General features: G+C 62.0%; 9 non-coding genes and 2 pseudogenes across 9 annotated transcripts; 2 read left to right on the forward strand and 9 right to left on the reverse strand.

The window, feature by feature from the left end:
* Positions 1-1,012: 1,012 nt before the first annotated feature.
* Positions 1,013-1,131, reverse strand: LOC129529917 (5S ribosomal RNA). Its single transcript, XR_008675436.1, has one exon. It is a non-coding gene; the product is annotated as a 5S ribosomal RNA (ribosomal RNA).
* Positions 1,132-3,256: 2,125 nt separating this feature from the next.
* On the reverse strand, positions 3,257-3,375 carry LOC129529713 (5S ribosomal RNA). The gene has a single exon (XR_008675267.1). It is a non-coding gene; the product is annotated as a 5S ribosomal RNA (ribosomal RNA).
* A 2,129-nt stretch (positions 3,376-5,504) lies between these two features.
* On the reverse strand, positions 5,505-5,623 carry LOC129529607 (5S ribosomal RNA). Its single transcript, XR_008675154.1, has one exon. It is a non-coding gene; the product is annotated as a 5S ribosomal RNA (ribosomal RNA).
* Positions 5,624-7,752: 2,129 nt separating this feature from the next.
* On the reverse strand, positions 7,753-7,871 carry LOC129530159 (5S ribosomal RNA). Its single transcript, XR_008675722.1, has one exon. It is a non-coding gene; the product is annotated as a 5S ribosomal RNA (ribosomal RNA).
* A 2,129-nt stretch (positions 7,872-10,000) lies between these two features.
* LOC129530090 (5S ribosomal RNA) lies at positions 10,001-10,119 on the reverse strand. Its single transcript, XR_008675631.1, has one exon. It is a non-coding gene; the product is annotated as a 5S ribosomal RNA (ribosomal RNA).
* A 2,129-nt stretch (positions 10,120-12,248) lies between these two features.
* Positions 12,249-12,367, reverse strand: LOC129529756 (5S ribosomal RNA). Its single transcript, XR_008675317.1, has one exon. It is a non-coding gene; the product is annotated as a 5S ribosomal RNA (ribosomal RNA).
* Positions 12,368-14,496: 2,129 nt separating this feature from the next.
* Positions 14,497-14,615, reverse strand: LOC134758066 (5S ribosomal RNA). The gene has a single exon (XR_010132872.1). It is a non-coding gene; the product is annotated as a 5S ribosomal RNA (ribosomal RNA).
* A 2,129-nt stretch (positions 14,616-16,744) lies between these two features.
* On the reverse strand, positions 16,745-16,863 carry LOC129529867 (5S ribosomal RNA). Its single transcript, XR_008675381.1, has one exon. It is a non-coding gene; the product is annotated as a 5S ribosomal RNA (ribosomal RNA).
* A 2,129-nt stretch (positions 16,864-18,992) lies between these two features.
* On the reverse strand, positions 18,993-19,111 carry LOC129529555 (5S ribosomal RNA). The gene has a single exon (XR_008675102.1). It is a non-coding gene; the product is annotated as a 5S ribosomal RNA (ribosomal RNA).
* Positions 19,112-23,260: 4,149 nt separating this feature from the next.
* Positions 23,261-25,832, forward strand: LOC129532115 (dual specificity protein phosphatase 5-like; annotated as a pseudogene).
* On the forward strand, positions 25,419-25,543 carry LOC129529617 (uncharacterized; annotated as a pseudogene).
* Positions 25,833-26,194: the final 362 nt, after the last annotated feature.

Below are 26,194 nucleotides of genomic sequence, written 5' to 3' on the forward strand. Positions count from 1 at the left end.
AATTGCTTGCTTTGGAGGTGGGTTTCGTAGGCTCCTGCCTTTCTTGGCACCTCCCTGTGCTCTGGGTGCCTTGCGGCGGGCCCCGAGATTTGCAGAGCGCGCCCGCCCGTTTGGCGGGAGCCGTGGCACCGGGCGGGCCCGGAGGCCTGGGTCTCTGGCGTGTCCTCGGGACTGGAGTCGTGGACACGAAGTCGGGGGCATTGGGAATCCCGGGTGCACAGGGACTGTTTTCCTGGTGGCTGGCGAAGCAATGTCCTTCCCCCGGGTAAAGCAGCCCATGCGTTCTGGAGCCGAGGTCTTGGTTGGCGTCCGTGGCACCCGCTGCCCCTGCCCGCCCCTTGCCCCGGTTTGGAAGGGTGCGACGACGGCGCCCGATGGGTGAATTGAATGGCCTGGGCGTTCCGGGAGCGGGAAGGCACCGCGAACGGACGGGACCCCGCGGCTGCGACTTTGGGGTCCGGCCCCCTGCCCTCCCAGGCTGGAGCCGGGCGCCTGGCGGGGCGGCGGCGAGGCGGAAGCGGTGGGACGCTGCTGCCCGGCGTGCAGTAGGGGCGGACCCCCAGGAGGAGGACCCCGGCTGCGGCGGGGGTGTAGGTGGGCGGTAAAGGGGGAGCAGAGTCAGGGGAGGTTGGGAAGCATGGCGACTGTAGGGGGAAGGGAGGCAGCGGGGAAGCCAAAAAAGCCTGCAGCAGGCCGTGCGGGCGCGGTGGCTCCCGCCTGTAATCCCAGCACTCTGGGAGGCAGAGGCGGGTGGGTCACGAGGTCAGGAGCTCGAGACCATCCCGGCTAACAGGGTGAAACCCCGTCTCTAGGAAAAAGAGAAAAAATTAGCCGGGCGAGGTGGCGGGCGCCTGTAGGCCCAGCTACTCGGGAGGCTGAGGCCGGAGAATGGCGTGAACCCGGGAGGCGGAGCTTGCAGTGAGCCGAGATGGCGCCACTGCACTCCAGCCTGGGCGACAGAGCGAGACTCCGTCTGGAAGAAAAGGAAAGAAAAGCAGAAAGCCAAAGAAAAAGCCTACAGCACCCGGTATTCCCAGGCGGTCTCCCATCCAAGTACTAACCAGGCCCGACCCTGCTTAGCTTCCGAGATCAGACGAGATCGGGCGCGTTCAGGGTGGTATGGCCGTAGACGCCCGAGGAGGCGCCTGGCTGCCCCAAGAGCCCGGCCGGGCCGTGCCCGCCGGATTGCAGCCGTCACCGCCGGCCCGGGGCCGCGGGGCTCGGATCGGGGACCCCCGAGCCGCTGGCCCGCGGCCTTCCCCCGGCTCCCGTGCTCCCGAGGTTCCACCACATCGGGCCCGCTGGGAGCAGGGAGTGCTCCGAGGCGTCAGGGCCCAGGGCCCACCATCCTGGGACGCCCTCCGTTCCTCCGCCCTGTGGCGGAGGCAGCGTTTTGGATCCCTCGCCGCACAGGGGCTCCTGCGAGGCCCCCTCTTGCCCCACCCACCCAGAGCCGTGAGTGCTGGCCAAAGGCCAACAGCCGGCCTAGCCGCGCGGTGCCTTTCTCTCACAACGCCCCCACCACGGTCGCTGGTCTCGACCAAGACCCGGCCGGGGGGCAAGAGGGCGTGGGGTGTAGCCGGTCGTGGGGTGGCCCCGTTTTGCGCCGGGCTGGCACTAGGGGCGGCGGCCTGATCTCGGGTGAGAGGGCCTGAGAGAAACCCAGACACACCCCACCACCAGCAGGAGCAAATCCACTCCCCCACACACAGACACACCCGGGCGCGCTCGCACGCGCGCTCGCGGACACACACACAGAAACACACACACACTGACACACACACACACAGAGACACACACACACAGACACACGCACACCCACACACACGCGCACGCACACACACACGCGGCTTGAAGGAGAGCAAGGACGAGATCGATGGAGAGATAGAAACCGAGTGAGGGAGAGAGACAGCGATCGACAGAGAGAGGGGAGGGCGAGAGGGAAGGAGACAGACAGGCTGAGAAAGAGAGAGGGACAGAGAAAGAGAGAGAGAGACAGAGAGACGGAGGGAAAACGGCAGAAGTAGCGCGAGGTCCACGGGGAAACCTAGAAGAGAGAGGCGGAGGGAGCTAGAGAGCGAGAGCGATAGAGACTGAGAGAGGAAGCGTCCGGCTCCGTTAGGCAGCGCCCTCTTGAGCAGGTCGGGATAGGGTGGAGGGGGCTTGGGCTGCGCCAGAACACGGGGGCCAGGCGGTCCGTGCGAGAGGACCGACGGAGCGCTGAGACGGGCTTTTTCTTGGATGAATTGCTTGCTTTGGAGGTGGGTTTCGTAGGCTCCTGCCTTTCTTGGCACCTCCCTGTGCTCTGGGTGCCTTGCGGCGGGCCCCGAGATTTGCAGAGCGCGCCCGCCCGTTTGGCGGGAGCCGTGGCACCGGGCGGGCCCGGAGGCCTGGGTCTCTGGCGTGTCCTCGGGACTGGAGTCGTGGACACGAAGTCGGGGGCATTGGGAATCCCGGGTGCACAGGGACTGTTTTCCTGGTGGCTGGCGAAGCAATGTCCTTCCCCCGGGTAAAGCAGCCCATGCGTTCTGGAGCCGAGGTCTTGGTTGGCGTCCGTGGCACCCGCTGCCCCTGCCCGCCCCTTGCCCCGGTTTGGAAGGGTGCGACGACGGCGCCCGATGGGTGAATTGAATGGCCTGGGCGTTCCGGGAGCGGGAAGGCACCGCGAACGGACGGGACCCCGCGGCTGCGACTTTGGGGTCCGGCCCCCTGCCCTCCCAGGCTGGAGCCGGGCGCCTGGCGGGGCGGCGGCGAGGCGGAAGCGGTGGGACGCTGCTGCCCGGCGTGCAGTAGGGGCGGACCCCCAGGAGGAGGACCCCGGCTGCGGCGGGGGTGTAGGTGGGCGGTAAAGGGGGAGCAGAGTCAGGGGAGGTTGGGAAGCATGGCGACTGTAGGGGGAAGGGAGGCAGCGGGGAAGCCAAAAAAGCCTGCAGCAGGCCGTGCGGGCGCGGTGGCTCCCGCCTGTAATCCCAGCACTCTGGGAGGCAGAGGCGGGTGGGTCACGAGGTCAGGAGCTCGAGACCATCCCGGCTAACAGGGTGAAACCCCGTCTCTAGGAAAAAGAGAAAAAATTAGCCGGGCGAGGTGGCGGGCGCCTGTAGGCCCAGCTACTCGGGAGGCTGAGGCCGGAGAATGGCGTGAACCCGGGAGGCGGAGCTTGCAGTGAGCCGAGATGGCGCCACTGCACTCCAGCCTGGGCGACAGAGCGAGACTCCGTCTGGAAGAAAAGGAAAGAAAAGCAGAAAGCCAAAGAAAAAGCCTACAGCACCCGGTATTCCCAGGCGGTCTCCCATCCAAGTACTAACCAGGCCCGACCCTGCTTAGCTTCCGAGATCAGACGAGATCGGGCGCGTTCAGGGTGGTATGGCCGTAGACGCCCGAGGAGGCGCCTGGCTGCCCCAAGAGCCCGGCCGGGCCGTGCCCGCCGGATTGCAGCCGTCACCGCCGGCCCGGGGCCGCGGGGCTCGGATCGGGGACCCCCGAGCCGCTGGCCCGCGGCCTTCCCCCGGCTCCCGTGCTCCCGAGGTTCCACCACATCGGGCCCGCTGGGAGCAGGGAGTGCTCCGAGGCGTCAGGGCCCAGGGCCCACCATCCTGGGACGCCCTCCGTTCCTCCGCCCTGTGGCGGACGCAGCGTTTTGGATCCCTCGCCGCACAGGGGCTCCTGCGAGGCCCCCTCTTGCCCCACCCACCCAGAGCCGTCAGTGCTGGCCAAAGGCCTACAGCCGGCCTAGCCGCGCGGTGCCTTTCTCTCACAACGCCCCCACCACGGTCGCTGGTCTCGACCAAGACCCGGCCGGGGGGCAAGAGGGCGTGGGGTGTAGCCGGTCGTGGGGTGGCCCCGTTTTGCGCCGGGCTGGCACTAGGGGCGGCGGCCTGATCTCGGGTGAGAGGGCCTGAGAGAAACCCAGACACACCCCACCACCAGCAGGAGCAAATCCACTCCCCCACACACAGACACACCCGGGCGCGCTCGCACGCGCGCTCGCGGACACACACACACACAGAAACACACACACACTGACACACACACACACAGAGACACACACACACAGACACACGCACACCCACACACACGCGCACGCACACACACACGCGGCTTGAAGGAGAGCAAGGACGAGATCGATGGAGAGATAGAAACCGAGTGAGGGAGAGAGACAGCGATCGACAGAGAGAGGGGAGGGCGAGAGGGAAGGAGACAGACAGGCTGAGAAAGAGAGAGGGACAGAGAAAGAGAGAGAGAGACAGAGAGACGGAGGGAAAACGGCAGAAGTAGCGCGAGGTCCACGGGGAAACCTAGAAGAGAGAGGCGGAGGGAGCTAGAGAGCGAGAGCGATAGAGACTGAGAGAGGAAGCGTCCGGCTCCGTTAGGCAGCGCCCTCTTGAGCAGGTCGGGATAGGGTGGAGGGGGCTTGGGCTGCGCCAGAACACGGGGGCCAGGCGGTCCGTGCGAGAGGACCGACGGAGCGCTGAGACGGGCTTTTTCTTGGATGAATTGCTTGCTTTGGAGGTGGGTTTCGTAGGCTCCTGCCTTTCTTGGCACCTCCCTGTGCTCTGGGTGCCTTGCGGCGGGCCCCGAGATTTGCAGAGCGCGCCCGCCCGTTTGGCGGGAGCCGTGGCACCGGGCGGGCCCGGAGGCCTGGGTCTCTGGCGTGTCCTCGGGACTGGAGTCGTGGACACGAAGTCGGGGGCATTGGGAATCCCGGGTGCACAGGGACTGTTTTCCTGGTGGCTGGCGAAGCAATGTCCTTCCCCCGGGTAAAGCAGCCCATGCGTTCTGGAGCCGAGGTCTTGGTTGGCGTCCGTGGCACCCGCTGCCCCTGCCCGCCCCTTGCCCCGGTTTGGAAGGGTGCGACGACGGCGCCCGATGGGTGAATTGAATGGCCTGGGCGTTCCGGGAGCGGGAAGGCACCGCGAACGGACGGGACCCCGCGGCTGCGACTTTGGGGTCCGGCCCCCTGCCCTCCCAGGCTGGAGCCGGGCGCCTGGCGGGGCGGCGGCGAGGCGGAAGCGGTGGGACGCTGCTGCCCGGCGTGCAGTAGGGGCGGACCCCCAGGAGGAGGACCCCGGCTGCGGCGGGGGTGTAGGTGGGCGGTAAAGGGGGAGCAGAGTCAGGGGAGGTTGGGAAGCATGGCGACTGTAGGGGGAAGGGAGGCAGCGGGGAAGCCAAAAAAGCCTGCAGCAGGCCGTGCGGGCGCGGTGGCTCCCGCCTGTAATCCCAGCACTCTGGGAGGCAGAGGCGGGTGGGTCACGAGGTCAGGAGCTCGAGACCATCCCGGCTAACAGGGTGAAACCCCGTCTCTAGGAAAAAGAGAAAAAATTAGCCGGGCGAGGTGGCGGGCGCCTGTAGGCCCAGCTACTCGGGAGGCTGAGGCCGGAGAATGGCGTGAACCCGGGAGGCGGAGCTTGCAGTGAGCCGAGATGGCGCCACTGCACTCCAGCCTGGGCGACAGAGCGAGACTCCGTCTGGAAGAAAAGGAAAGAAAAGCAGAAAGCCAAAGAAAAAGCCTACAGCACCCGGTATTCCCAGGCGGTCTCCCATCCAAGTACTAACCAGGCCCGACCCTGCTTAGCTTCCGAGATCAGACGAGATCGGGCGCGTTCAGGGTGGTATGGCCGTAGACGCCCGAGGAGGCGCCTGGCTGCCCCAAGAGCCCGGCCGGGCCGTGCCCGCCGGATTGCAGCCGTCACCGCCGGCCCGGGGCCGCGGGGCTCGGATCGGGGACCCCCGAGCCGCTGGCCCGCGGCCTTCCCCCGGCTCCCGTGCTCCCGAGGTTCCACCACATCGGGCCCGCTGGGAGCAGGGAGTGCTCCGAGGCGTCAGGGCCCAGGGCCCACGATCCTGTGACGCCCTCCGTTCCTCCGCCCTGTGGCGGAGGCAGCGTTTTGGATCCCTCGCCGCACAGGGGCTCCTGCGAGGCCCCCTCTTGCCCCACCCACCCAGAGCCGTGAGTGCTGGCCAAAGGCCAACAGCCGGCCTAGCCGCGCGGTGCCTTTCTCTCACAACGCCCCCACCACGGTCGCTGGTCTCGACCAAGACCCGGCCGGGGGGCAAGAGGGCGTGGGGTGTAGCCGGTCGTGGGGTGGCCCCGTTTTGCGCCGGGCTGGCACTAGGGGCGGCGGCCTGATCTCGGGTGAGAGGGCCTGAGAGAAACCCAGACACACCCCACCACCAGCAGGAGCAAATCCACTCCCCCACACACAGACACACCCGGGCGCGCTCGCACGCGCGCTCGCGGACACACACACACACAGAAACACACACACACTGACACACACACACACAGAGACACACACACACAGACACACGCACACCCACACACACGCGCACGCACACACACACGCGGCTTGAAGGAGAGCAAGGACGAGATCGATGGAGAGATAGAAACCGAGTGAGGGAGAGAGACAGCGATCGACAGAGAGAGGGGAGGGCGAGAGGGAAGGAGACAGACAGGCTGAGAAAGAGAGAGGGACAGAGAAAGAGAGAGAGAGACAGAGAGACGGAGGGAAAACGGCAGAAGTAGCGCGAGGTCCACGGGGAAACCTAGAAGAGAGAGGCGGAGGGAGCTAGAGAGCGAGAGCGATAGAGACTGAGAGAGGAAGCGTCCGGCTCCGTTAGGCAGCGCCCTCTTGAGCAGGTCGGGATAGGGTGGAGGGGGCTTGGGCTGCGCCAGAACACGGGGGCCAGGCGGTCCGTGCGAGAGGACCGACGGAGCGCTGAGACGGGCTTTTTCTTGGATGAATTGCTTGCTTTGGAGGTGGGTTTCGTAGGCTCCTGCCTTTCTTGGCACCTCCCTGTGCTCTGGGTGCCTTGCGGCGGGCCCCGAGATTTGCAGAGCGCGCCCGCCCGTTTGGCGGGAGCCGTGGCACCGGGCGGGCCCGGAGGCCTGGGTCTCTGGCGTGTCCTCGGGACTGGAGTCGTGGACACGAAGTCGGGGGCATTGGGAATCCCGGGTGCACAGGGACTGTTTTCCTGGTGGCTGGCGAAGCAATGTCCTTCCCCCGGGTAAAGCAGCCCATGCGTTCTGGAGCCGAGGTCTTGGTTGGCGTCCGTGGCACCCGCTGCCCCTGCCCGCCCCTTGCCCCGGTTTGGAAGGGTGCGACGACGGCGCCCGATGGGTGAATTGAATGGCCTGGGCGTTCCGGGAGCGGGAAGGCACCGCGAACGGACGGGACCCCGCGGCTGCGACTTTGGGGTCCGGCCCCCTGCCCTCCCAGGCTGGAGCCGGGCGCCTGGCGGGGCGGCGGCGAGGCGGAAGCGGTGGGACGCTGCTGCCCGGCGTGCAGTAGGGGCGGACCCCCAGGAGGAGGACCCCGGCTGCGGCGGGGGTGTAGGTGGGCGGTAAAGGGGGAGCAGAGTCAGGGGAGGTTGGGAAGCATGGCGACTGTAGGGGGAAGGGAGGCAGCGGGGAAGCCAAAAAAGCCTGCAGCAGGCCGTGCGGGCGCGGTGGCTCCCGCCTGTAATCCCAGCACTCTGGGAGGCAGAGGCGGGTGGGTCACGAGGTCAGGAGCTCGAGACCATCCCGGCTAACAGGGTGAAACCCCGTCTCTAGGAAAAAGAGAAAAAATTAGCCGGGCGAGGTGGCGGGCGCCTGTAGGCCCAGCTACTCGGGAGGCTGAGGCCGGAGAATGGCGTGAACCCGGGAGGCGGAGCTTGCAGTGAGCCGAGATGGCGCCACTGCACTCCAGCCTGGGCGACAGAGCGAGACTCCGTCTGGAAGAAAAGGAAAGAAAAGCAGAAAGCCAAAGAAAAAGCCTACAGCACCCGGTATTCCCAGGCGGTCTCCCATCCAAGTACTAACCAGGCCCGACCCTGCTTAGCTTCCGAGATCAGACGAGATCGGGCGCGTTCAGGGTGGTATGGCCGTAGACGCCCGAGGAGGCGCCTGGCTGCCCCAAGAGCCCGGCCGGGCCGTGCCCGCCGGATTGCAGCCGTCACCGCCGGCCCGGGGCCGCGGGGCTCGGATCGGGGACCCCCGAGCCGCTGGCCCGCGGCCTTCCCCCGGCTCCCGTGCTCCCGAGGTTCCACCACATCGGGCCCGCTGGGAGCAGGGAGTGCTCCGAGGCGTCAGGGCCCAGGGCCCACCATCCTGGGACGCCCTCCGTTCCTCCGCCCTGTGGCGGACGCAGCGTTTTGGATCCCTCGCCGCACAGGGGCTCCTGCGAGGCCCCCTCTTGCCCCACCCACCCAGAGCCGTCAGTGCTGGCCAAAGGCCTACAGCCGGCCTAGCCGCGCGGTGCCTTTCTCTCACAACGCCCCCACCACGGTCGCTGGTCTCGACCAAGACCCGGCCGGGGGGCAAGAGGGCGTGGGGTGTAGCCGGTCGTGGGGTGGCCCCGTTTTGCGCCGGGCTGGCACTAGGGGCGGCGGCCTGATCTCGGGTGAGAGGGCCTGAGAGAAACCCAGACACACCCCACCACCAGCAGGAGCAAATCCACTCCCCCACACACAGACACACCCGGGCGCGCTCGCACGCGCGCTCGCGGACACACACACACACAGAAACACACACACACTGACACACACACACACAGAGACACACACACACAGACACACGCACACCCACACACACGCGCACGCACACACACACGCGGCTTGAAGGAGAGCAAGGACGAGATCGATGGAGAGATAGAAACCGAGTGAGGGAGAGAGACAGCGATCGACAGAGAGAGGGGAGGGCGAGAGGGAAGGAGACAGACAGGCTGAGAAAGAGAGAGGGACAGAGAAAGAGAGAGAGAGACAGAGAGACGGAGGGAAAACGGCAGAAGTAGCGCGAGGTCCACGGGGAAACCTAGAAGAGAGAGGCGGAGGGAGCTAGAGAGCGAGAGCGATAGAGACTGAGAGAGGAAGCGTCCGGCTCCGTTAGGCAGCGCCCTCTTGAGCAGGTCGGGATAGGGTGGAGGGGGCTTGGGCTGCGCCAGAACACGGGGGCCAGGCGGTCCGTGCGAGAGGACCGACGGAGCGCTGAGACGGGCTTTTTCTTGGATGAATTGCTTGCTTTGGAGGTGGGTTTCGTAGGCTCCTGCCTTTCTTGGCACCTCCCTGTGCTCTGGGTGCCTTGCGGCGGGCCCCGAGATTTGCAGAGCGCGCCCGCCCGTTTGGCGGGAGCCGTGGCACCGGGCGGGCCCGGAGGCCTGGGTCTCTGGCGTGTCCTCGGGACTGGAGTCGTGGACACGAAGTCGGGGGCATTGGGAATCCCGGGTGCACAGGGACTGTTTTCCTGGTGGCTGGCGAAGCAATGTCCTTCCCCCGGGTAAAGCAGCCCATGCGTTCTGGAGCCGAGGTCTTGGTTGGCGTCCGTGGCACCCGCTGCCCCTGCCCGCCCCTTGCCCCGGTTTGGAAGGGTGCGACGACGGCGCCCGATGGGTGAATTGAATGGCCTGGGCGTTCCGGGAGCGGGAAGGCACCGCGAACGGACGGGACCCCGCGGCTGCGACTTTGGGGTCCGGCCCCCTGCCCTCCCAGGCTGGAGCCGGGCGCCTGGCGGGGCGGCGGCGAGGCGGAAGCGGTGGGACGCTGCTGCCCGGCGTGCAGTAGGGGCGGACCCCCAGGAGGAGGACCCCGGCTGCGGCGGGGGTGTAGGTGGGCGGTAAAGGGGGAGCAGAGTCAGGGGAGGTTGGGAAGCATGGCGACTGTAGGGGGAAGGGAGGCAGCGGGGAAGCCAAAAAAGCCTGCAGCAGGCCGTGCGGGCGCGGTGGCTCCCGCCTGTAATCCCAGCACTCTGGGAGGCAGAGGCGGGTGGGTCACGAGGTCAGGAGCTCGAGACCATCCCGGCTAACAGGGTGAAACCCCGTCTCTAGGAAAAAGAGAAAAAATTAGCCGGGCGAGGTGGCGGGCGCCTGTAGGCCCAGCTACTCGGGAGGCTGAGGCCGGAGAATGGCGTGAACCCGGGAGGCGGAGCTTGCAGTGAGCCGAGATGGCGCCACTGCACTCCAGCCTGGGCGACAGAGCGAGACTCCGTCTGGAAGAAAAGGAAAGAAAAGCAGAAAGCCAAAGAAAAAGCCTACAGCACCCGGTATTCCCAGGCGGTCTCCCATCCAAGTACTAACCAGGCCCGACCCTGCTTAGCTTCCGAGATCAGACGAGATCGGGCGCGTTCAGGGTGGTATGGCCGTAGACGCCCGAGGAGGCGCCTGGCTGCCCCAAGAGCCCGGCCGGGCCGTGCCCGCCGGATTGCAGCCGTCACCGCCGGCCCGGGGCCGCGGGGCTCGGATCGGGGACCCCCGAGCCGCTGGCCCGCGGCCTTCCCCCGGCTCCCGTGCTCCCGAGGTTCCACCACATCGGGCCCGCTGGGAGCAGGGAGTGCTCCGAGGCGTCAGGGCCCAGGGCCCACCATCCTGGGACGCCCTCCGTTCCTCCGCCCTGTGGCGGACGCAGCGTTTTGGATCCCTCGCCGCACAGGGGCTCCTGCGAGGCCCCCTCTTGCCCCACCCACCCAGAGCCGTCAGTGCTGGCCAAAGGCCTACAGCCGGCCTAGCCGCGCGGTGCCTTTCTCTCACAACGCCCCCACCACGGTCGCTGGTCTCGACCAAGACCCGGCCGGGGGGCAAGAGGGCGTGGGGTGTAGCCGGTCGTGGGGTGGCCCCGTTTTGCGCCGGGCTGGCACTAGGGGCGGCGGCCTGATCTCGGGTGAGAGGGCCTGAGAGAAACCCAGACACACCCCACCACCAGCAGGAGCAAATCCACTCCCCCACACACAGACACACCCGGGCGCGCTCGCACGCGCGCTCGCGGACACACACACACACAGAAACACACACACACTGACACACACACACACAGAGACACACACACACAGACACACGCACACCCACACACACGCGCACGCACACACACACGCGGCTTGAAGGAGAGCAAGGACGAGATCGATGGAGAGATAGAAACCGAGTGAGGGAGAGAGACAGCGATCGACAGAGAGAGGGGAGGGCGAGAGGGAAGGAGACAGACAGGCTGAGAAAGAGAGAGGGACAGAGAAAGAGAGAGAGAGACAGAGAGACGGAGGGAAAACGGCAGAAGTAGCGCGAGGTCCACGGGGAAACCTAGAAGAGAGAGGCGGAGGGAGCTAGAGAGCGAGAGCGATAGAGACTGAGAGAGGAAGCGTCCGGCTCCGTTAGGCAGCGCCCTCTTGAGCAGGTCGGGATAGGGTGGAGGGGGCTTGGGCTGCGCCAGAACACGGGGGCCAGGCGGTCCGTGCGAGAGGACCGACGGAGCGCTGAGACGGGCTTTTTCTTGGATGAATTGCTTGCTTTGGAGGTGGGTTTCGTAGGCTCCTGCCTTTCTTGGCACCTCCCTGTGCTCTGGGTGCCTTGCGGCGGGCCCCGAGATTTGCAGAGCGCGCCCGCCCGTTTGGCGGGAGCCGTGGCACCGGGCGGGCCCGGAGGCCTGGGTCTCTGGCGTGTCCTCGGGACTGGAGTCGTGGACACGAAGTCGGGGGCATTGGGAATCCCGGGTGCACAGGGACTGTTTTCCTGGTGGCTGGCGAAGCAATGTCCTTCCCCCGGGTAAAGCAGCCCATGCGTTCTGGAGCCGAGGTCTTGGTTGGCGTCCGTGGCACCCGCTGCCCCTGCCCGCCCCTTGCCCCGGTTTGGAAGGGTGCGACGACGGCGCCCGATGGGTGAATTGAATGGCCTGGGCGTTCCGGGAGCGGGAAGGCACCGCGAACGGACGGGACCCCGCGGCTGCGACTTTGGGGTCCGGCCCCCTGCCCTCCCAGGCTGGAGCCGGGCGCCTGGCGGGGCGGCGGCGAGGCGGAAGCGGTGGGACGCTGCTGCCCGGCGTGCAGTAGGGGCGGACCCCCAGGAGGAGGACCCCGGCTGCGGCGGGGGTGTAGGTGGGCGGTAAAGGGGGAGCAGAGTCAGGGGAGGTTGGGAAGCATGGCGACTGTAGGGGGAAGGGAGGCAGCGGGGAAGCCAAAAAAGCCTGCAGCAGGCCGTGCGGGCGCGGTGGCTCCCGCCTGTAATCCCAGCACTCTGGGAGGCAGAGGCGGGTGGGTCACGAGGTCAGGAGCTCGAGACCATCCCGGCTAACAGGGTGAAACCCCGTCTCTAGGAAAAAGAGAAAAAATTAGCCGGGCGAGGTGGCGGGCGCCTGTAGGCCCAGCTACTCGGGAGGCTGAGGCCGGAGAATGGCGTGAACCCGGGAGGCGGAGCTTGCAGTGAGCCGAGATGGCGCCACTGCACTCCAGCCTGGGCGACAGAGCGAGACTCCGTCTGGAAGAAAAGGAAAGAAAAGCAGAAAGCCAAAGAAAAAGCCTACAGCACCCGGTATTCCCAGGCGGTCTCCCATCCAAGTACTAACCAGGCCCGACCCTGCTTAGCTTCCGAGATCAGACGAGATCGGGCGCGTTCAGGGTGGTATGGCCGTAGACGCCCGAGGAGGCGCCTGGCTGCCCCAAGAGCCCGGCCGGGCCGTGCCCGCCGGATTGCAGCCGTCACCGCCGGCCCGGGGCCGCGGGGCTCGGATCGGGGACCCCCGAGCCGCTGGCCCGCGGCCTTCCCCCGGCTCCCGTGCTCCCGAGGTTCCACCACATCGGGCCCGCTGGGAGCAGGGAGTGCTCCGAGGCGTCAGGGCCCAGGGCCCACGATCCTGTGACGCCCTCCGTTCCTCCGCCCTGTGGCGGAGGCAGCGTTTTGGATCCCTCGCCGCACAGGGGCTCCTGCGAGGCCCCCTCTTGCCCCACCCACCCAGAGCCGTGAGTGCTGGCCAAAGGCCAACAGCCGGCCTAGCCGCGCGGTGCCTTTCTCTCACAACGCCCCCACCACGGTCGCTGGTCTCGACCAAGACCCGGCCGGGGGGCAAGAGGGCGTGGGGTGTAGCCGGTCGTGGGGTGGCCCCGTTTTGCGCCGGGCTGGCACTAGGGGCGGCGGCCTGATCTCGGGTGAGAGGGCCTGAGAGAAACCCAGACACACCCCACCACCAGCAGGAGCAAATCCACTCCCCCACACACAGACACACCCGGGCGCGCTCGCACGCGCGCTCGCGGACACACACACACACAGAAACACACACACACTGACACACACACACACAGAGACACACACACACAGACACACGCACACCCACACACACGCGCACGCACACACACACGCGGCTTGAAGGAGAGCAAGGACGAGATCGATGGAGAGATAGAAACCGAGTGAGGGAGAGAGACAGCGATCGACAGAGAGAGGGGAGGGCGAGAGGGAAGGAGACAGACAGGCTGAGAAAGAGAGAGGGACAGAGAAAGAGAGAGAGAGACAGAGAGACGGAGGGAAAACGGCAGAAGTAGCGCGAGGTCCACGGGGAAACCTAGAAGAGAGAGGCGGAGGGAGCTAGAGAGCGAGAGCGATAGAGACTGAGAGAGGAAGCGTCCGGCTCCGTTAGGCAGCGCCCTCTTGAGCAGGTCGGGATAGGGTGGAGGGGGCTTGGGCTGCGCCAGAACACGGGGGCCAGGCGGTCCGTGCGAGAGGACCGACGGAGCGCTGAGACGGGCTTTTTCTTGGATGAATTGCTTGCTTTGGAGGTGGGTTTCGTAGGCTCCTGCCTTTCTTGGCACCTCCCTGTGCTCTGGGTGCCTTGCGGCGGGCCCCGAGATTTGCAGAGCGCGCCCGCCCGTTTGGCGGGAGCCGTGGCACCGGGCGGGCCCGGAGGCCTGGGTCTCTGGCGTGTCCTCGGGACTGGAGTCGTGGACACGAAGTCGGGGGCATTGGGAATCCCGGGTGCACAGGGACTGTTTTCCTGGTGGCTGGCGAAGCAATGTCCTTCCCCCGGGTAAAGCAGCCCATGCGTTCTGGAGCCGAGGTCTTGGTTGGCGTCCGTGGCACCCGCTGCCCCTGCCCGCCCCTTGCCCCGGTTTGGAAGGGTGCGACGACGGCGCCCGATGGGTGAATTGAATGGCCTGGGCGTTCCGGGAGCGGGAAGGCACCGCGAACGGACGGGACCCCGCGGCTGCGACTTTGGGGTCCGGCCCCCTGCCCTCCCAGGCTGGAGCCGGGCGCCTGGCGGGGCGGCGGCGAGGCGGAAGCGGTGGGACGCTGCTGCCCGGCGTGCAGTAGGGGCGGACCCCCAGGAGGAGGACCCCGGCTGCGGCGGGGGTGTAGGTGGGCGGTAAAGGGGGAGCAGAGTCAGGGGAGGTTGGGAAGCATGGCGACTGTAGGGGGAAGGGAGGCAGCGGGGAAGCCAAAAAAGCCTGCAGCAGGCCGTGCGGGCGCGGTGGCTCCCGCCTGTAATCCCAGCACTCTGGGAGGCAGAGGCGGGTGGGTCACGAGGTCAGGAGCTCGAGACCATCCCGGCTAACAGGGTGAAACCCCGTCTCTAGGAAAAAGAGAAAAAATTAGCCGGGCGAGGTGGCGGGCGCCTGTAGGCCCAGCTACTCGGGAGGCTGAGGCCGGAGAATGGCGTGAACCCGGGAGGCGGAGCTTGCAGTGAGCCGAGATGGCGCCACTGCACTCCAGCCTGGGCGACAGAGCGAGACTCCGTCTGGAAGAAAAGGAAAGAAAAGCAGAAAGCCAAAGAAAAAGCCTACAGCACCCGGTATTCCCAGGCGGTCTCCCATCCAAGTACTAACCAGGCCCGACCCTGCTTAGCTTCCGAGATCAGACGAGATCGGGCGCGTTCAGGGTGGTATGGCCGTAGACGCCCGAGGAGGCGCCTGGCTGCCCCAAGAGCCCGGCCGGGCCGTGCCCGCCGGATTGCAGCCGTCACCGCCGGCCCGGGGCCGCGGGGCTCGGATCGGGGACCCCCGAGCCGCTGGCCCGCGGCCTTCCCCCGGCTCCCGTGCTCCCGAGGTTCCACCACATCGGGCCCGCTGGGAGCAGGGAGTGCTCCGAGGCGTCAGGGCCCAGGGCCCACCATCCTGGGACGCCCTCCGTTCCTCCGCCCTGTGGCGGACGCAGCGTTTTGGATCCCTCGCCGCACAGGGGCTCCTGCGAGGCCCCCTCTTGCCCCACCCACCCAGAGCCGTGAGTGCTGGCCAAAGGCCAACAGCCGGCCTAGCCGCGCGGTGCCTTTCTCTCACAACGCCCCCACCACGGTCGCTGGTCTCGACCAAGACCCGGCCGGGGGGCAAGAGGGCGTGGGGTGTAGCCGGTCGTGGGGTGGCCCCGTTTTGCGCCGGGCTGGCACTAGGGGCGGCGGCCTGATCTCGGGTGAGAGGGCCTGAGAGAAACCCAGACACACCCCACCACCAGCAGGAGCAAATCCACTCCCCCACACACAGACACACCCGGGCGCGCTCGCACGCGCGCTCGCGGACACACACACACACAGAAACACACACACACTGACACACACACACACAGAGACACACACACACAGACACACGCACACCCACACACACGCGCACGCACACACACACGCGGCTTGAAGGAGAGCAAGGACGAGATCGATGGAGAGATAGAAACCGAGTGAGGGAGAGAGACAGCGATCGACAGAGAGAGGGGAGGGCGAGAGGGAAGGAGACAGACAGGCTGAGAAAGAGAGAGGGACAGAGAAAGAGAGAGAGAGACAGAGAGACGGAGGGAAAACGGCAGAAGTAGCGCGAGGTCCACGGGGAAACCTAGAAGAGAGAGGCGGAGGGAGCTAGAGAGCGAGAGCGATAGAGACTGAGAGAGGAAGCGTCCGGCTCCGTTAGGCAGCGCCCTCTTGAGCAGGTCGGGATAGGGTGGAGGGGGCTTGGGCTGCGCCAGAACACGGGGGCCAGGCGGTCCGTGCGAGAGGACCGACGGAGCGCTGAGACGGGCTTTTTCTTGGATGAATTGCTTGCTTTGGAGGTGGGTTTCGTAGGCTCCTGCCTTTCTTGGCACCTCCCTGTGCTCTGGGTGCCTTGCGGCGGGCCCCGAGATTTGCAGAGCGCGCCCGCCCGTTTGGCGGGAGCCGTGGCACCGGGCGGGCCCGGAGGCCTGGGTCTCTGGCGTGTCCTCGGGACTGGAGTCGTGGACACGAAGTCGGGGGCATTGGGAATCCCGGGTGCACAGGGACTGTTTTCCTGGTGGCTGGCGAAGCAATGTCCTTCCCCCGGGTAAAGCAGCCCATGCGTTCTGGAGCCGAGGTCTTGGTTGGCGTCCGTGGCACCCGCTGCCCCTGCCCGCCCCTTGCCCCGGTTTGGAAGGGTGCGACGACGGCGCCCGATGGGTGAATTGAATGGCCTGGGCGTTCCGGGAGCGGGAAGGCACCGCGAACGGACGGGACCCCGCGGCTGCGACTTTGGGGTCCGGCCCCCTGCCCTCCCAGGCTGGAGCCGGGCGCCTGGCGGGGCGGCGGCGAGGCGGAAGCGGTGGGACGCTGCTGCCCGGCGTGCAGTAGGGGCGGACCCCCAGGAGGAGGACCCCGGCTGCGGCGGGGGTGTAGGTGGGCGGTAAAGGGGGAGCAGAGTCAGGGGAGGTTGGGAAGCATGGCGACTGTAGGGGGAAGGGAGGCAGCGGGGAAGCCAAAAAAGCCTGCAGCAGGCCGTGCGGGCGCGGTGGCTCCCGCCTGTAATCCCAGCACTCTGGGAGGCAGAGGCGGGTGGGTCACGAGGTCAGGAGCTCGAGACCATCCCGGCTAACAGGGTGAAACCCCGTCTCTAGGAAAAAGAGAAAAAATTAGCCGGGCGAGGTGGCGGGCGCCTGTAGGCCCAGCTACTCGGGAGGCTGAGGCCGGAGAATGGCGTGAACCCGGGAGGCGGAGCTTGCAGTGAGCCGAGATGGCGCCACTGCACTCCAGCCTGGGCGACAGAGCGAGACTCCGTCTGGAAGAAAAGGAAAGAAAAGCAGAAAGCCAAAGAAAAAGCCTACAGCACCCGGTATTCCCAGGCGGTCTCCCATCCAAGTACTAACCAGGCCCGACCCTGCTTAGCTTCCGAGATCAGACGAGATCGGGCGCGTTCAGGGTGGTATGGCCGTAGACGCCCGAGGAGGCGCCTGGCTGCCCCAAGAGCCCGGCCGGGCCGTGCCCGCCGGATTGCAGCCGTCACCGCCGGCCCGGGGCCGCGGGGCTCGGATCGGGGACCCCCGAGCCGCTGGCCCGCGGCCTTCCCCCGGCTCCCGTGCTCCCGAGGTTCCACCACATCGGGCCCGCTGGGAGCAGGGAGTGCTCCGAGGCGTCAGGGCCCAGGGCCCACGATCCTGTGACGCCCTCCGTTCCTCCGCCCTGTGGCGGACGCAGCGTTTTGGATCCCTCGCCGCACAGGGGCTCCTGCGAGGCCCCCTCTTGCCCCACCCACCCAGAGCCGTCAGTGCTGGCCAAAGGCCTACAGCCGGCCTAGCCGCGCGGTGCCTTTCTCTCACAACGCCCCCACCACGGTCGCTGGTCTCGACCAAGACCCGGCCGGGGGGCAAGAGGGCGTGGGGTGTAGCCGGTCGTGGGGTGGCCCCGTTTTGCGCCGGGCTGGCACTAGGGGCGGCGGCCTGATCTCGGGTGAGAGGGCCTGAGAGAAACCCAGACACACCCCACCACCAGCAGGAGCAAATCCACTCCCCCACACACAGACACACCCGGGCGCGCTCGCACGCGCGCTCGCGGACACACACACACACAGAAACACACACACACTGACACACACACACACAGAGACACACACACACAGACACACGCACACCCACACACACGCGCACGCACACACACACGCGGCTTGAAGGAGAGCAAGGACGAGATCGATGGAGAGATAGAAACCGAGTGAGGGAGAGAGACAGCGATCGACAGAGAGAGGGGAGGGCGAGAGGGAAGGAGACAGACAGGCTGAGAAAGAGAGAGGGACAGAGAAAGAGAGAGAGAGACAGAGAGACGGAGGGAAAACGGCAGAAGTAGCGCGAGGTCCACGGGGAAACCTAGAAGAGAGAGGCGGAGGGAGCTAGAGAGCGAGAGCGATAGAGACTGAGAGAGGAAGCGTCCGGCTCCGTTAGGCAGCGCCCTCTTGAGCAGGTCGGGATAGGGTGGAGGGGGCTTGGGCTGCGCCAGAACACGGGGGCCAGGCGGTCCGTGCGAGAGGACCGACGGAGCGCTGAGACGGGCTTTTTCTTGGATGAATTGCTTGCTTTGGAGGTGGGTTTCGTAGGCTCCTGCCTTTCTTGGCACCTCCCTGTGCTCTGGGTGCCTTGCGGCGGGCCCCGAGATTTGCAGAGCGCGCCCGCCCGTTTGGCGGGAGCCGTGGCACCGGGCGGGCCCGGAGGCCTGGGTCTCTGGCGTGTCCTCGGGACTGGAGTCGTGGACACGAAGTCGGGGGCATTGGGAATCCCGGGTGCACAGGGACTGTTTTCCTGGTGGCTGGCGAAGCAATGTCCTTCCCCCGGGTAAAGCAGCCCATGCGTTCTGGAGCCGAGGTCTTGGTTGGCGTCCGTGGCACCCGCTGCCCCTGCCCGCCCCTTGCCCCGGTTTGGAAGGGTGCGACGACGGCGCCCGATGGGTGAATTGAATGGCCTGGGCGTTCCGGGAGCGGGAAGGCACCGCGAACGGACGGGACCCCGCGGCTGCGACTTTGGGGTCCGGCCCCCTGCCCTCCCAGGCTGGAGCCGGGCGCCTGGCGGGGCGGCGGCGAGGCGGAAGCGGTGGGACGCTGCTGCCCGGCGTGCAGTAGGGGCGGACCCCCAGGAGGAGGACCCCGGCTGCGGCGGGGGTGTAGGTGGGCGGTAAAGGGGGAGCAGAGTCAGGGGAGGTTGGGAAGCATGGCGACTGTAGGGGGAAGGGAGGCAGCGGGGAAGCCAAAAAAGCCTGCAGCAGGCCGTGCGGGCGCGGTGGCTCCCGCCTGTAATCCCAGCACTCTGGGAGGCAGAGGCGGGTGGGTCACGAGGTCAGGAGCTCGAGACCATCCCGGCTAACAGGGTGAAACCCCGTCTCTAGGAAAAAGAGAAAAAATTAGCCGGGCGAGGTGGCGGGCGCCTGTAGGCCCAGCTACTCGGGAGGCTGAGGCCGGAGAATGGCGTGAACCCGGGAGGCGGAGCTTGCAGTGAGCCGAGATGGCGCCACTGCACTCCAGCCTGGGCGACAGAGCGAGACTCCGTCTGGAAGAAAAGGAAAGAAAAGCAGAAAGCCAAAGAAAAAGCCTACAGCACCCGGTATTCCCAGGCGGTCTCCCATCCAAGTACTAACCAGGCCCGACCCTGCTTAGCTTCCGAGATCAGACGAGATCGGGCGCGTTCAGGGTGGTATGGCCGTAGACGCCCGAGGAGGCGCCTGGCTGCCCCAAGAGCCCGGCCGGGCCGTGCCCGCCGGATTGCAGCCGTCACCGCCGGCCCGGGGCCGCGGGGCTCGGATCGGGGACCCCCGAGCCGCTGGCCCGCGGCCTTCCCCCGGCTCCCGTGCTCCCGAGGTTCCACCACATCGGGCCCGCTGGGAGCAGGGAGTGCTCCGAGGCGTCAGGGCCCAGGGCCCACCATCCTGGGACGCCCTCCGTTCCTCCGCCCTGTGGCGGACGCAGCGTTTTGGATCCCTCGCCGCACAGGGGCTCCTGCGAGGCCCCCTCTTGCCCCACCCACCCAGAGCCGTCAGTGCTGGCCAAAGGCCAACAGCCGGCCTAGCCGCGCGGTGCCTTTCTCTCACAACGCCCCCACCACGGTCGCTGGTCTCGACCAAGACCCGGCCGGGGGGCAAGAGGGCGTGGGGTGTAGCCGGTCGTGGGGTGGCCCCGTTTTGCGCCGGGCTGGCACTAGGGGCGGCGGCCTGATCTCGGGTGAGAGGGCCTGAGAGAAACCCAGACACACCCCACCACCAGCAGGAGCAAATCCACTCCCCCACACACAGACACACCCGGTCATTCTCGCTCCGGAACCCACACGCGAGCACGGGTGCGCAGACGCACGCACACACAGACACACTCACACACACACTGAAACACATACACACACGGCTTGTAGGAGAGCAAGGATAAGATGGATGGAGAGATAGAAACCGAGAGAGGGAGAGAGACAGCGATCGAGAGAGACTGGGAGGTGGATAAGGAATGAGAGAGGGCTAAGAAGGACAGAGAAAGGGAGAGGGACAGAGATACAGAGGGAAGGCGAGAGAAGTAACGCGAGGTCCAGGGGGAAACATAGAAGAGAGAGGTGGAGGGAGGTAGAGAGCGAGGACTATTGAGCCTTAGAGAGGAAGCACCCTGCTTCGGTAGGCAGGACCCTTTTGAGCAGACCGGAATAGGGTGTAGGGGTTTGAGCTGTGCGTGAGCAGGGCGGCCAGGCGGTCCATGGGAGAGGTCCAACGGAGCGCTGAGACGGGTTTTTTCTTGGATGAATTGCTTGCTTTGGAGGTGGGTTTCGTAGGTTCCTTTCTTTCTTGCCACCTCACTGTGCTCTCGGTGCGGTGCAGTGGGCCCCGAGATTTGCAGAGTGCGCCCGCCCGTTTGGCGGGAGCCGTGGCACCGGGCGCGTTCGGAGGCCTGGGTCTCTTGCGTGTCCTCGGTACTGGAGTTGACACGAAGTTGGGGGCAGTAGGAATCCAGGTTCACAGGGACTGTTTTCGTGGTGGTTGGCTAAGCAATGTCCTTCCCCCCGGGTAAAGCAGCCCATGCGTTCTGGAGCGGAGGTCTTGGCTGGCGTCTGTGGTACCCGCTGCCCCTGCCCGCCCCTTCCCCCGGTTTATAAGGTTGCGACTGCGCCGGATGAGTGAATTGAATTGCCTGGTCGTTCCGGGAGCGGGAAGGCACCGCGAACGGCAGGGAATCCTGGCCTGCACCTTAGTGATATGAGGCGTGCTGTGTCTGCTGGATCCGGTTTCATCGTGTTGCGCCGCCCATCCTGAATAGTTGTGATGTTGTTGCCTGGCTGTGCTGCAGGTTAGCCCACACTAAGCGGTCCCGGGCTGTGGCGTGGGCTTAGGCGTGCTGAAAAGGGGGAGCAGATTTACGGTGCGGTTGAGAAGTACGGCGACCAAACGGTAAAGAGGGAGAAACTTGAAGTCTAAACAAGCCTGCGTCTCCTGGTTTTCTCAAGTGGCGTTTCATCTAAGTAGCAGTCTGGCCCAGACCCTGCTTATCTTCACGAGATCAGAGGAGACCGGACGCCTTCGTGGTGGTATGGCCTTCGACGCCGGTAGTGCAGCCTGTCTGCCCCAAAGGCGCGGCTCAGCCACGCCCTTCCGACTCCATGCGCCACCTCCAATCCGGTGCCATGGGGATCTTATCGGGAACCGGGAGCCGCTCGCCGGAGGCGTGGCTGGGTTGCTCTCCGTGTCTACGCCCAAGCACCGTTGCCCGCCGCCTTGCGCCTTCTGTTGGCCTCTTAGAGCCTTCCGTGATTGCTTGCGCCTAGGCCACTCGCTGGACCTCCGCGGCGCCACCCTGTTTCCTCGCGGGAGTGCCAGAGGCCTTTTCCCCTGCCCAAGCTCTGGGATCTCCGGGCAGCCTCCATTCCGCCGACTCTCCAGGCCTTCCCCGGCTCCGGAGCTCCAGAGCTTCCATGACTTTGGGCCGCTCCGGACTTGGTGTGCTCTGAGGTGTCAACGCCCAGGGCCCACAGTCCTGGGATCTTCTCTGGTCTTTTGCCTTGCGGCGGGGGGATTGTTTTGGATCCCTTGCTGCCCCTCTTGCAAGACCCTCTCTTGCTTCACCCACCCAGAGCCGTTTCTTTAAAATTTCAACCATGTTCTGAACTGCAGCTTTACAGTTGAATATTTTCTTTCAGAATAATTTGATTCTGAACTCGGTTTTTCTTGACATACCTGAATTGTTTCATGTGAGCCGGCAATTTCACATGCTTTTACTTTTTCTTTTTTTAAAATTTTTATTTTTGAGACAGTCACATTATAATCTATTACTTCTGCTAGAGATCTGTTTCTTCCTATTTAATGAATTATTGCTTTTCGTATAGTCTGAAATTTGTTTTTTCTCTCTTTCTTTCTCTTCCTCTCTCTTTCTTTCTTCCTTTCTTCCTTCCTTCCTTTCTTTCTTTCTTTCTTTCTTTCTTTCTTTTTTTCTTTCTTTCTTTCTTTTCTTTCTTTCTTTCTGACGGATTCTCGCTCTGTTGGCCAGGCTGGAGTGCAACCTCCTCTTCTGGGTTAAAGCCATTCTCTCGCCTCAGCCTCCCGAGTACCTTGTACTAAAGGCGCGCACCAACCTCGCCTGGCTAGTTTTTGTATTTTTAGCAATGACATGGTTTCTGCACGTTGGCCAGTCCTGTCTCAAACTCCAGACCTCGGGTGATCTGCCTGCCTCGCCTCTTAAAATACTAGGTTTACAGGTGTGAGCCACCGTGCCTGCCAGCTTTTACTTTTTCTAAAAGCCATGTATTACCCTGTTCAAGGTACTAGAGTACTTGTTTACATTCCTCTATAATATGGCAAACATTACTAATTTTGGGCACACACTCTTCCTTTGTCTTATTGAATTCAAGTACCTTTTCGTCAGGTTTGACTTCCAGGTTCTCTAAATGTGCTTTCTGGAGGCTGAAGCAATCATATTGCTGGAGATATTTCTTTACCTTTTTGATAACTGGTCTAAGAAACAAAGATTTTACATTTTATCAGGATAATTATCTGTGGTTCCTGTTGCTTGTTTTTATTAGGTTTTTGATTGCTTGACAAAACAGCGCTTAAAAGGGTTAAGGGTTTTTTAAAAAATTCATGTAACTTTCTGTATTTCATTTTGAAGTATTTTGATTATCATCCTGGTTAAATAAATGACTATTAATTCACAGTGACATTTGATGCTGTTTTGATAAAGTGTTTTTAACCTTTTGATATCTTTGGCAAGCTTTCCCGGGATCACATCCTAAATTGTCTTTTCTTTTTTTATCTTGAATTAACTTGATGTTCCAGAGGGCCCTGAAACTTTTCAAATGTTTATAAAAGAGACATATTAAACTAAATCAGGCTCATTTGAAGATGATAAACTGTATGAAAAACATTGTCAAATAAGTTACACTAGATCTTCTTTCAGTTATATTTTATGGGTGTGTTATTGATATGAATGTTCCAAAATTGTGTAAAACTCCTAGAAATCTAAGACGTCATCAGTTGTAATTCTGCTTATGTTGTTTGACACAAAATAACCAGTTTCTTGTCAATTTCTGGTTATAATAAACTTTCATCAGATTTTTAACCATAGTTATTCTATTCTAAGTTTTTGTTATGCACAGTTATTGTTTTGACTTTTCTCTAAAGGCATCTGCAATCAGATTCATAGAAAGAACTCTAACAAGTACTCTTGAATACAGATTTCTAATAACTTTAAGATCAATGGAAAGCAGAGCTGCACTGCAGTTAGGGCCTAGTTCCGTCAGCGGCTGCAGCCTCATGGGTCGCCCATGGGGACCCTGGCCTTGGGCACCTGTGGAGCACGTGGCGCTGGGTCGCTGGGTCGCTGGCGCCAGTGTGCAAGATGCTCCGCAAGGAGGCAGCGGCGGGCTGGATGGTGCTTGGCTGCCGGCCCTACCTGGCCTTTACCACCTTGAGCGTGCCTGGCTCACTCAACATCAACCTCTATTCAGTGGTGTGCGCCAGCCCGGGGCGGCTGTGGGGTCAGCGTGCTACTTGCTGCCAGATGCCTCGGAGCACGCTGCTGCTGCAGGAGGGCAGCATCCTGGTGGCCGTGATGGTGCTGAATGAACTAGGGGAGCCGCCACGGGCAGAAGCTGCGCGAGGAGAGTGCCCAGCGGGTTGTGCTCACCTCACTGCTCGCCTGCCTGCCCTCCTGCTGGCGGATCTACTTCCTCAAAGGGGGATATGAGACCTTCTTCCAGGGTTGCATGGATGTAAAACTCGTTTCACTCGTTTCAAAGTGAGAGAGCTCTCATCAGCCAGTGTGGAAAGCTAGTAGTGCTAAACATCAACTACAGGCCAGCTTATGATCAGGATGGTCCAGTTGAAATCCTTTCCTTCCTCTACCTTGGAGGTGCCTACCATGCATCCAAGTGCAAGTTCCTCATCAAGCTACACATCACAGCCCAGCTGAATGTCCCCTTGTGGACCTGGCTGTGAGGCCTGCAAGACCCACCTACATACAAATGGATCCTTGTGGAAGAAGGCCACATGGCTGACATTAGCTCTCACTTTCAAGAAGCAATAGACTTCATTGACTGTGTCAGAGAAAAGAAAGGCAAGGTCCTGGTCCACCGTGAAGCTGGGTTCTCCTGTTCACCCACCATCTGCATGGCTTACCTCATAAAGACCAAGCACTTCTGCCTGAAGGAGGCCTTCAATTATGTCAAGTGGAAGAGGAGCATGATCTCACCCAGCTTTGGCTTCATGGGCCAGCTCCTGCGGTAGGAATTTGAAATCCTCCCTTCCACACCCAATCCCCAGCTTCCCTCCTACCAGGGGGAGGCAGCAGGCTCTTCATTGATAAGCCATTTGCAGACATTTAGCCCTGACTTGAAGGGTGTCTACTGCACATTCCCTGCCTCAGTGCTGGCTCCAGTGCCCACCCACTGGACAGTCTCAGAGCTCAGCAGGAGCCCTGTGGCCACAGCCACATTCTGCTAAAACTGGGATAGAGGAACAAGCCCAGCCCCAAGAGCAGCTATGACTTTTGTTTTTAAGAATGGACATTTCACATCTGTGCAATACTGAAGACCTCACTTTGTCATGTTGCCCCAGTGACATAGTGAGAGGTCACCAGGCTTGCAAATGAACTTCACACAGACCTCAGGGTAGGTTCTCAGGATTGAAGGAAGGCCAAGCAATTACAGGAGCACAGCACATGCTGACTACTGTACTTCCAGACCCCCTGCCCTCAAGGGACTGCCCAGTCCTTGCACCTCAAAGTTCGCCTTTTCATTTCAAGCATAAGGCAATAAATACCCGCAGCAACACGGGAGAAAGAAGTTGCTGGACCAGCAGAATGGCACTTATGAAGCCAATTCATTTTGAAGGAAGCACAATTTCCACCTTATTTTTCGAACTTTGGCAGTCTCAATGTCTGTCTCCGTTGCTTCAGGAAATAAGCTGATCACCATCTAGTCAGGAAAGTAACCCTACAGGGTTTGTGGAGACATGATATATATGCCAATTTGAACCCTGAAATGTTTTTTACATACCCTCTTGGGCCCAACGGAGGCAGTTGGTTGAAGTAGCAAGATGTTGGCCTTTCTGGGTTTCTCTTTTGCTGTGGCTTCCTCACTGACCTTGGACTTGTATAAGTATGATACAAATCTACACTTGAATAAGTATGACTGTTATTCATACTTGAACTTATCTCATTGCACCTCTTCTCAGCAGCTCTTCATTTGAGAAAATATTTTTTCAGATCATAGACCAAAAAATCATACCATCAAGGTGGCGGCACCAGGTGCCAGGCGGAAAAGGGTACTTGCTGTGTATCCTGGGTCAGTAATATTGAAAACTGTCTTCTTCAGCTTCCTGTCCTTCTATGTGTTGTGTCTCTTGTGACAGTTGTTTTGTCTTCAAGCCACTGACTTCTGGAATTTGCAGATTTTGCAATCCATGCAAATGTGAAGAAAAGCTCTATGTTACTGACCATTGTTGTTATTGTTTATAGTGCAAAATAAAAATAGCAAAAAGGAAAAAAGATCAATGGAGGCCTTTTGGTGCTTACCACAGACTGTGCTCTTTCACTGACTGAATAGAGAGAGGAGGCAGAGTAAACCTATCCTATATACACCTCAGTCCAAGCCTGGTCTGTATTATAAATGGGGCAACATGGAAAAAGAAAATAAAATCAGCAGACCACATAAACATTTCCAGAACTTTCTTTTTTTAAAAAAATTTTATATTTCTCTTTTATCAACTACCAAGTGCTTGGGAAAAAAGATGTCCATAACTTCTAATGAAGAAACTGATGAATTCATGAAATTGCCAATAAGATTTAGCAAAACAAAAAATTAATTACATGAGATTGAATAACTAATAATGTTTTCATGACTTTTATTTAAAATACTGATGGCTCTTTACTTATATGTTTTGTTTCCCAAATTTAAGAAAATATTTTCGCTTATGCTATCTAAAGTTTTCAGCAATTTGATAAAGCATACATTTATGAACAAAAGTGAAAGCATTTATTTTTTTCTTCCTACTAAGTACCTCCAAAATTTGGAAATGACTTCATGAGTATACTTATTTTTAATGGAAATGTAATTATTTCCATACGTTCAATAAGAATCACCTCTATAGCAAGATACAATTGGAAATATTGGTTACATTGCCATGACTTTGGAATGTCATATTTAAGGGGTTTATAGATACTGTAAACAAAGTCTAAAGTCTGTCTTGATTTGGCTACCTAGCCTCAAGGGTTTGTTGTTGTTATTTTTGAGACAAGGTCTCCCTCTGTCGCCTAGGCTGGAGTGCGTGGCAC

Source organism: Gorilla gorilla, chromosome 1 (genome assembly GCF_029281585.2).
Source record: "Gorilla gorilla gorilla isolate KB3781 chromosome 1, NHGRI_mGorGor1-v2.1_pri, whole genome shotgun sequence".
NCBI classification, from domain to species: Eukaryota; Metazoa; Chordata; class Mammalia; order Primates; family Hominidae; genus Gorilla; species Gorilla gorilla.